This window comes from Zingiber officinale, chromosome 10B (genome assembly GCF_018446385.1).
Source record: "Zingiber officinale cultivar Zhangliang chromosome 10B, Zo_v1.1, whole genome shotgun sequence".
Classification (NCBI taxonomy): Eukaryota; Viridiplantae; Streptophyta; class Magnoliopsida; order Zingiberales; family Zingiberaceae; genus Zingiber; species Zingiber officinale.
The window spans coordinates 49598864-49609826 of record NC_056005.1 but is presented as its reverse complement, the minus strand read 5'-3'; positions in this window follow the sequence as shown (position 1 = coordinate 49609826).

Below are 10963 nucleotides of genomic sequence, written 5' to 3'. Positions count from 1 at the left end.
GAAAGATGTGTGTGGCAGTGGCATGGTGGAACAGATCTGCCTTATGCTTATATGTTTTAAAGCTTTGCATGTGATCCTATTTTGCTACATAATGCTTTTGATGGATGATATTTGATGGTTTATACTCATTATGAACTTTTGTTTTCATGTTCCATGTTAGTATGCTTTATGCTCCAGTTAAGTAAAATATCATGTATCACGTAGCAAGTAGTAGATGTTAAATCAAGTTATGAATACTAGCATGTTCACATGTTAATATGATACATGATTACATTATTCACTTGATATGTTTTTGATATATGTTTTATGATAACAGACATGCTTCTATGATAACATGATTATTAGTTTTTATTTATGTACTTCCGCTGCCATATATGCATGTATGTATATTTCAAGTAACCCCGTCCTTCATAAGCAGTGGAAGGGTGGGCGTTACAGTTTGGTATCAGAGCAGGTCTGCCTTTCCACTACACACACATCAAGCCTCCATCTTGCCGCTCCAAGTAAGAATTTCTATGCCTACTCTATTTCTTTTATGTATGATAAGGAATGTTTTAATCTAAGTATGCATGCCTACTCTATTCTTTTAATTATGATAAGGAATGCTTTAGTCTAAGTATGCATGAATATAGGTTAGAATGGTAATCTTATGCTAGCCTTGTTGTCGTTGATGAAGATAAGAATGGCTAGAAGATGCAATACCAGAGCTGATGAGATAGTACCCCCACCTGATCTGATGCATGTAGTTACCGAGCTTCAGCGTCAGGTTATAGAACAACAGCAGGTGATTAATGCTCTGATGAATCAGCAGGGGAACCCTGCTACCCCACCAGTGAATCAGAATACGATCCCAGTGGTTCGATAGGAGGCGTACCTGATTCAGTGGCAGAGGCTGAAGCCGGAAGCCTTCTCTGGTACTTGTGAACCATGGGACGCTCAAGCCTGGTTCAAGACTGTAGAGAGTATAGTAGAACTATTGGACTGGCCTGAATATGAGAAAGTCAAGTGTGCATCGTTCTGCCTTACGGGAGATGTTAGAATGTGGTGGGACAGAGTTAAAGCAAAGAGACAAGTGAATCAAATGAAATGGACGAACTTTGAAATTGAATTTTTCGAAGAATTCTTTCACATGCGTGTGACAAACAAGCACTACGACGAGTTCACCGAGTTCCGGCAAGGTGACCTTTTAGTTAATGAAGCAGTGAAGAGATTCAACCGACTAGCGCGCCTATGCCCAGAGCTGGTCAGTACAAAAAGAGAAAGGGTCAGATTCATGCTGAAGATGCTCAGACCCGAGATAGCTCTGAATGTGGCCGGCAGAGTTAATAGACCGCAGACCGCAGAAGAGCTAATCAGCAGTGCCTTGATCACCGAACACTACTTGAAGGCGCTGAACGAGGGCAAGAGTCAGCCCAGTTGGGAGGAAAGAAATCTCAAAGCACCAGAGCCAGCTGGAAAGAAAACCACAGTGGCAAGAGGAAGCAATGGAATGACACTAAGGGTGGTCCAGCGAACAAGCAACCTATGTACCCTCAGTGTACCATATGTGGAAAGAAGCATCCTGGAGTATGCCGTATGGGCACAAATAGGTGCTACAATTGTGGACTAGAAGGGCATAGAGCCAGAGACTTCCCTACCCAGGTTCAGACACCTCCTCAGCAGTATGTTCAGAACAGGGGTGCTCCCTCACAGCTACACCAGATGCAAGCTGCGATAGAAGGTACTCAAATAAGCCAAGGGAGATTGGAAGCCCCGCCAGTTATGACAAATGCTCGAATTTTCTCCCTCACCAAGGAGGACATGGCGAATGCTTCTATAGTTGTCACATGTCAGATATTTATTTTCAGTCAGCATGCTACTGTATTATTTGATACTGGGGCAATGCACTCATTCGTCTCTACACCTTTCACAAGGAAGAAAGACATGCCACCGCAAGCTTTAGATTGCAAGTTCTTAACGACCCTGCCCTCGGGAGAAGTGATGCCATCTACTCATGTGCTGCGAGCCACACCTATCAGAATCGCGGGCAGAGAGCTCTATTGTGTTCTGATAGTGCTCGACATGCAAGATTATGACGTTATATTGGGCATGGATTTCCTGAGCAAGTACGGTGCTTCCATACAGTGTCGTAAAAGAAAAGCAGTATTCCGGCCGGAAGTAGAACCGATGTTTGAATTTGTTGGAAACCGAATGGAAAGTATGGGTTATGGGGTCAAAATTATGTCCAAGCGACTCTCTACCCTAACAATAGCACCGACGCTGTTCGATGATATATTAGAAAAGCAAGCCCGTGACTCAAGCCTCCAAAGGATCAAGCAAGAGGTTCTAGAAGGAAAGGATGAGGGATTTCGTATCGCTGACAATGGAGTACTATACCTCAGAGATCGTTTATGTATTCCTGATGATCCAGAGTTACGAAAAAGTATATTTGAGGAAGATCACGCAACACCCTATGCGATGCATCCTGGATCCACCAAGATGTACCAAGACCTGAAAAGGAAATTCTGGTGGTTCGGTATGAAAAGGGATGTGGCTCAGTATGTCAGTACCTGCCTGACTTGCGAGAGTGTTAAAGTAGAACACCAGAGACCTGGAGGAGTACTGCAGCCAATTCAGATTCCAGAATGAAAATGGGAGGAAATTTCTATGGATTTCATCTTAGAACTACCCAAAACGACGAACGGATACGATGCTATATGGGTGATTGTGGACAGATTGATAAAATCTGCCCACTTCCTAGCAATCAAGATGACCTACTCGACTGAGCAACTGGCTCAATTATATGCTAAGGAAATTATCAGATTACATGGGATTCCGAAGACCATCATTTCGGATAGAGATGGTAGCTTTATATCTCATTTCTGGGAATGTGTTCAGAAGGCCCTTGGTACGAAATTATTATTCAGTAATGCCTTCCATCCTCAGATGGACGGACAAACAGAAAGAGTGAATCAAACACTAGAAGATATGTTACGAGCTTGCGCCTTAGATTTTAAGGGGAGTTGGTGCCGATATCTATACTTGGCGGAATTCGCCTACAATAATAGCTACCAAGCTACTATTGGAATGGCGCCTTACACGGCTCTATACGAGAGGAGATGTAGGTCCCCTATATGCTGGTACGAAGGTGGTGAAAAGAAGGAGATGGGACTCCGAACAGATTTCATTAACGAAACCACCCATGCTATACAGAACATCCGCCAAAGAATAGAAATTGCTCAGAGCCGATAAAAGAACTACGCTGATAAGCGGCGTAGGCCGTTGGACTTCAGCGTCGGGGATTCAATATTTCTCAAGGTAGCCCCTATGAAAGGAGTGATGAGATTCGAAAAGAAGGGTAAGCTATGTCCACGCTACGTGGGACCATATCAGATTCTGAAAAGAGTCGGCAAGGCAGCTTATGAATTAGAGCTACCCCCGGAGATGTCGGCTATTCACAACGTGTTCCATGTTTCAATGCTCAAGAAGTGCATTACCCAAGCAGACCAAGTTACCGAGCCACAGAAATTACAAGTTCAAGAGGACCTAAGTTATGAGAGTCGACCTATCCAGATATTAGATCGAGAAGTTAAAAGAATAAGGAACAAAGAGGTGCCCTTAGTAAAAGTCCTGTGGCAGAATCAACGGTTCGAAGAAGCTACTTGGGAACGCGAAGACGATATGAAACAAAAGTACCTGGAGTTATTCTAAGTTCGAGGATGAACTTTTAAGAGGTATGGGGGATTGTAACACCCATAGGATCCCTAGCAATTTTATATAAATTATTGCATGATTAAAATGGGCTTTATGTAGACTTTTCAAAAAAAATAAAGAGCAAAAAAACAAAACCAACAAAGAGGCATGACCAAGGCTTGAACCTTGAACCTCTTGGTAGGTGGTTGTATGTGATAACCAGTAGCCCCAGCAGGGGTGTGCTGTTAGGAAGAGAAGGGAGATTGTAGTTAAGGGTGGTGAAAGTGAAGGCCCCCTTCACTTAGAAGGAAAAGTTTAAGTTTCCTTCTTCCTTCCCAATGAGAAGATGGTTTTGCCTTCTTCCTTCATTTAGCATAAATAAGAGAAAGGAAAGGAAAACTTCATTTTTTTCTTCTTTCGTCCTCCTCCTTCCTTCTCCCACCAAAATCCCAAGCCCATCTTCTTCATTGCCGAAACCAAGCTAAGGGGTCTTCTTCCTAGGAAAACTTCTCAAGCAAGGGTACTTTTCCTTAGCGAAAGGATGTAAGTATTCCCTCACCTGCGAGTCAAGTAGCTTTCGTATGCTTTATGCTTAAAGGTTGCTTGAAAAACCTAGGGTCTTACCTCGTAAAGTTTTGGCCAAGATAAAGTTAAGAGGTTATCTATGGTTACTAAGAACTTTCATGCTTCATGTTGTTAAAAAAAAATCAAAAAAAAAAAAGAAAAAAAAAGAAAAACTTGGAACTATGCTTTTAGGGTTTCGGCCAAGAAGAAATAAAGGCCTTAGAGGAAGTTGTTAGACCTATACTATGCTTGCTTATGCTTCCTCATGATGTATGACTTTCTATATAATGTTAGTTTAAGTTTCCATGCCTTATGTTGCATTAAAAACCTAGAGTCTTACCTTTAGGTTTCGGCCACAAGAAATGAAAAGGTTTAGAGAAAGTTTTTAGACCTAAATTATGTTTGCTTATGCTTCCTCATGATGTATGATCTTCTATATATTGTTAGTTTAAGTTCCATGCCTTATGGTGCATTAAAATTTAGAATCATGCTTCTAGAGGTTTTGGCTAAGATTTGAAAATTAGGGTTGGAACCTCATTTATGCCTACTAAGAGTCTCACTTGCTATACTATGTATGGTGTAAAAGTTTCATGCTTTATGTTGTTAAAAGAAAACTAGAATCATGCTTACATGTTTCGGCCAAGACAAGGGATTTAGGTTAAGAAGCTACCTAGGGTTTTTAAAGGTCTCACATGTTATGTTAAGTATTACGAGAACTTAGGCTATTGATCCCATGTCTTTATGTTGCTTGAAAACCTAAGATTCATGCTCACATGTTTCGGCCAAGACAAGAAAAATGAGGTTGAGGAGCTACCAAGGGTTTTTTAAAGGTCTCACATGTTATGTTAAGTATTATGAGAACTTAGGCTATTGATCCCATGTTTTTATGTTGCTTGAAAATCTATGATTCATGCTTATTTGTTTCACCTAAGTTATGATTTAGGCTTTGTAGGAAGTTCAAAACCCCAACCATGCATGATAAAGACTCTTTATGATGTGATATGGATTTTATATCACCATATTATATGTTATGTGCACTTATGCCATAATGTTATGCTTTCTCTATGATATGCTATATGTTATGTGCACTTATGCCATCATGTTATGCTTTCTTTATGATATGCTATATGTTATGTGCACTTATGCCATCATGTTATGCTTTCTCTATGATATGCTATATGTTATGTGCACTTATGCCATCATGTTAAGCCTAAGAGATGCTTCCCTTAAGTTGGGATTAAGAGCACTCTTCATGATATGACAAGAACATGATATGCCATGATATGACAAGAACATGATATGCCATGATATGACAAGAAACATGATATGCCATGATATGATAAGAATCATGATATGCTATTTTACTTTTGTATGGCTTGTACCGGGGATGGGTTCCTATGTTGCCCCTAGGTCGATGGTCAAAGAAACGGGCTTAGTAAGGGATGGGCTCCTAAGTGCCCCTAGGTCGATGGTCAAGGAAACGGGCCTAGTTCCTAATAGGTTCGAGATTAGCTACCTCAGATCTATTTAGGATGCACGCAAATTCATGTATGTGGTACAAAGCCGGGCCCTCATGTTGGGATTATGTTTAAGTACTTATATGATATATGTTTTCAAAAGAACATCTTGCATATACTCATTTCATGATACATGTTTTCAAAAGGGCATCTTGCATATACTTATTTCATGCTAAATGGTTTTCTTTATGCTTTAGTAAGATGCTTTTTGAAAATATGTCTATGATGCCTAGATGATCATGCTACTACTTTATGTTTATGTTCTCACATGCTATGTTATGATTTGCTTAAATGAGTATGACACTACTTTATGCTAGCATACATATTTTATATCTAGAAGTTGGTTAAATGAGCATTCCACTACTTTGTGTTTAAATGCATGATTTATGTTTTTGTGCTTAGGAAAGGATCTTACTAAGCCTATGTGCTTATAGTTTAATTTCCCTTGTACTGCAGAAAAGGGAAAAGAATGGTTAAACTAAAAGGGTGCAGCAGGAAAAGGAAAGATGTGTGTGGCAGTGGCATGGTGGAATAAATCTACCTTATGCTTATATGTTTTAAAGCTTTGCATGTGATCCTATTTTGCTACATAATGCTTTTGATGGATGATAATTGATGGTTTATACTCATTATGAACTTTTGTTTTCATGTTCCATGTTAGTATGCTTTATGCTCCAGTTAAGTAAAATATCATGTATCACGTAGCAAGTAGTAGATGTTAAATCAAGTTATGAATGCTAGCATGTTCACATGTTAATATGATACATGATTATATTGTTCACATGACATGTTTTTGATATATGGTTTATGATAACGGACATGCTTCTATGATAACATGATTATTTGTTTTTATTGCCACATGATTATTAGTTTTTATTTATTTACTTTCGCTGCCATATATTCATGTATGTATGTTTCAAGTAACCCTGTCCTTCGTAAGCAGTGGAAGGGCGGGCGTTTCAATTACACTAGTACACTATGTGTGTCTTAAGCATGACCATTTGAGGTAGTTTCTTTTTATACTAACAATATAAAAGAACAAAACCTCTGTTATTATGGAAGTACGTACTCTTAATCATGATATAATAACAAGCACGTATATTTAATATTTATTTATTTAATTTATCAAAGGGTGCGATTTAGTTCATTAAATCAATATGCCTTATAAGTTGGAAAATAATATTATTTATATGGTGTGTTGTTGATTATAGAATGAAATTGTGTCCTAGTAATCAAGGTTGATAATGTCCCCTTGAGTAGCTCATAAGGATTGTTATGTAAACCCTGCAGGTGGATCTACTCCAGAATGACAATGAAGTTGAGTGGTACTACTCTTGGAGCTAGATATTAATTAAGTGAGTTGTTAGTAACTCATTTAATTAGTGGACATTCGATATCTTAAACACAGGGAGATTAATGCACTCATAATAAGGAGCCCATAATGTAATTTGGGATTGATGTGGTAGTTCAATAATAACTCTTTATTGGTATGAGTTATTATTGATGAACTTGAGTTGGGTGTTCGGGGCGAACACAGGAAGCTCAATCTCATCGGGAAACCAAAACCAATTTATCCTCTCGGTCCCTGTTATAGCCTCTATAAATCCTTGTATCCACAAAGTGCATTTCTTACCCAAGTAATGGGCCGAACACATCCTTGTTTGGTGCAAGGGGCCGGCCAAGCATGAGCTTGGAAGCCAAGAGGTGGTTGGCCAAGCTTGGTGCCCATGCTAGGGGCCGACCACTAGGAAAGGAAAAGGAAGTTTTGTAAATAAAATTTTGTTAAATCTTTCCTTATTTGTAGTAATTTACAATGGTTAAAAGAGAGATTTTATTTTGTTAAAATCTTCCCTTTTTTGTAGTTATCTACAATGGTTAAAAGAAAGATTTTGATTTTGTTAAAAACTTTCCTTTTATAGCCATTCTCATGGATTTAAAAGATAGTTATAAAATATTTCCTTTTATAGCTATCTACAAAAGGATAAAAGAGAGATTTTATTTTGTTAAAATCTTTCCTTATTTGTAGTTATCTATAATGTTTAAAAGAGAGATTTTAATTTTTGATAAAACTTTCCTTTTTGTAACCATGATTTAAAAAGAGAAGTTTAAATTAATCTTTTCTTTTTTGTAGTTGTCTTCATGTTTTAAAAGAGAGAGATTAATTTTATAACTTTCCTTTATTGCCATGTACAATAGGAAATTTAGAAAAGAGATAATTTAATTGTTGTTAAAATTTCCTTTTTTAAAGGGAGGCCACAAATAAGGAAGTTTTAATTATATTTAAAACTTTCCTTTTTTTCCTTTACCAAGGATTATAAAGGGTGCCTCATGAATGGACACATCCCTATTCTCTCCTCTCTTTTCCTTGGTGTGGCCAGCCCTTTCCTCCCTCTCTTTTCTCTTCCTTAGGCCGGTGACACTCCATCCTCTCTTCTCTTCCTTTATTCTTTCTAAGGTCGGCACTCATCTCTTCTTGGTGGCCAAAACTTGAAAGAATTGGAGAAGACTCTATCTTGGTGGCCGGCTACTTGGAGGAGAAGAAGAAGAGAAGGAGTTTCCTATTTTGGCACCCCTTGGTGGCTAAAGAGTCTTGGAGAAGAAGAAGTGGTTCGAGTGGATTCCATCTTGGTAGATCGTTGCCCACAAAACGTCCAAGAGGAGGAGAGGAATACAACAGAAGATCAAGAGGTCTTTAAGCTACAAAGAAAGGTATAACTAGTTATTTGTTTTCGCATCATAACTAGTTCATGTTCTTTATATAGATATTGAAAAACCAAACACAAGAGGTTATCGATTTTATGTCATCGTTTTTGTTATTGATTTTGTGTTTCGATTTTATGTTTCGATATTGTGCTTCTATTGAGGTCTCTATAGTTAAACCTAGTTTACTGTAAGATGTTAAATATCTGATTTCTTTGAAAGACTTTGTCTAGGAAGTGGTGGATGATCCCATACCCAAGAAGGCCAAATGCCTCGCCTTGTTTAACCTGGAAGCCGATCTTTGAAATAAATATTTAATTAACTTTTGTAATATGGTTTAACTTAGGAAGATCACATCGGTTAAACTTGGAGTAAAAATGTTAAGTATCGTTTCCAATCCAAGTTTAACTTCTGAAGAGTAACTTGGATTAATAATGTTAAGCATCGTTTGCAATCCAAGTTTAACTTCAGTAGAGCACATGGGTAGCTAAGTTAAGTTCTATGCTTGTTCAAAGTTATGTACAGGGGAACTAGGACAGTATTCTGAGTAGCAACCAACAATTGGTATCAGAGCTAGGTTTTAGCCATTGTGTGTTTAGTTTTTAGTTTAATTATGCACATGTCATACTTAATTAGGCATGATAATAGTAGGATGTGCAAATATATTAACTCTGTAGTTGCAGGCATCCTAGATCCAACTATTATGGCCATGTTGTGTTTGTGTGTGATTAGATCCTCGGACATGTCGAGAGCATTTTATGTGTGTGCATGATTGTAATATTAAATACAGCAAGAGCTGTATTAGTTATTAGGATTTTACATTTTGTTCGATCTAGATTATATGTACATTCCTTTATGGAATATAGGATTGATAAATGTAAAATTTTACTTTTGTCGTGGATCGTATTCTTGCGAGGCATGGGACTATTTGAGGACCAAAGGCGCAGCGAAAAAAGAAGCAAGATAGATGCGACGACTAGACCCGATGGTGGTGGCTAAAGATAGCAGTAGCTAGGGTTGGTGTCATACGAAGGATAACATTGGATGAGGCCATAATAGTTGAAAAATTATTTTTCTTATTTATTACCTTTTATGCTGTGTGTGCTTGTATGCATGTTAAAATTCCTCATCCTAAATAACTAAGTGGGAGAAGAATTTAATTAAATTCCATAGTCTCCATTACTGGTTTGTAAGTGATGCATTCCAACTTGTACATTGACTCTGAGTGCCTTCCTCCACATCAGATGAGTTTGTTTGTGGATTACTAGATCAAGCTTCCTTAATGGATGATTATAGGAAATTATCTAGGATGTGTGTGCTCTTCTCCAACTGAAGGGGCACAATCCTATATAGTGGACTTAGTATCAAGTAATTGTATACACTTAGATACATTTAATAGTATCCTCCCTATCAGTGTCACTGTTATTATTTGTGTGACCGAAGAAAAACCAACTATTAATTTATCATAAAGCTAGGTAAAACCCCCTCTTACAAATGTTTGAATTTGTATACATCCACATTATCATGGCATACAAAATTTATAGTGTTTGAGGTAATTTTATTTGTCATAAAGTTATGTTGACAAAATAAAGTTAATGGGTAAAACCTCCTCTTACAAATAATTGATTTTGTATACGTCCACACTATCGTGGCATATAAAATTCATGGTGTTTGAGGTAATTTTATAAAGTTAGGTTGACAAGATAATTAATGGATAAAACCCTCCTCTTACAAATGTTTGAATTTGTATACGTCCACACTATTGTGACATACAAAATTCACGGTGTTTGAGGTGTTGGTGAATTTAAATGATATTGTTTGAAGAATCAATATTATTTTAAATTCTAAAGTTTTGACTAAATATTTAATCGAAGATAGACCAACTATTAATTTTATTTGTCATAAAGATAGGTTGACAAGATAATAAAATTATGGATAAAATCTCCTTTTACAAATGCTTGAATTTGTATATGTCCACACTAACATGGCATACAAAATTCATGAGGATTTTGAGGTGTTGGTCTTGACCAAATATTTTGTGATTCTTAGGATTTCTAATGTTTTTCAATTCCCTAGCTATTAGAAAATACACTTACTAGTCCCAATTATAATGATTGGAAACAAAACTTGTACACTAAGGCGGACTGTCCTCTCAGAAATGAGAACAATAAAGGTATATTTTATTCATTAGTTGTTGAAACATGTTTAACGATATTATCTACTAGTACCTGGTGTGTAGATACAGGAGCCACTGATCATGTCTGTAATTCATTGCAGGGATTCCAGGAAACCTGACAACTATATAAAGGGGAAATCAACATCTACATGGGCACTGCTGCAAAAGTAGTAGCCGTTGTAGTGGGAGATGTTTATCCTCTGATAGGAATAAAATATGGATTTTGAGAAATTGTCTTTACATACCAAGTTTTAGAAAGAACTTGATTTCAATTTCTAAAATATTCAAAGAATGGATATTCTGTCTCTTTTGATAACAAAGTTGTTATCAAGAA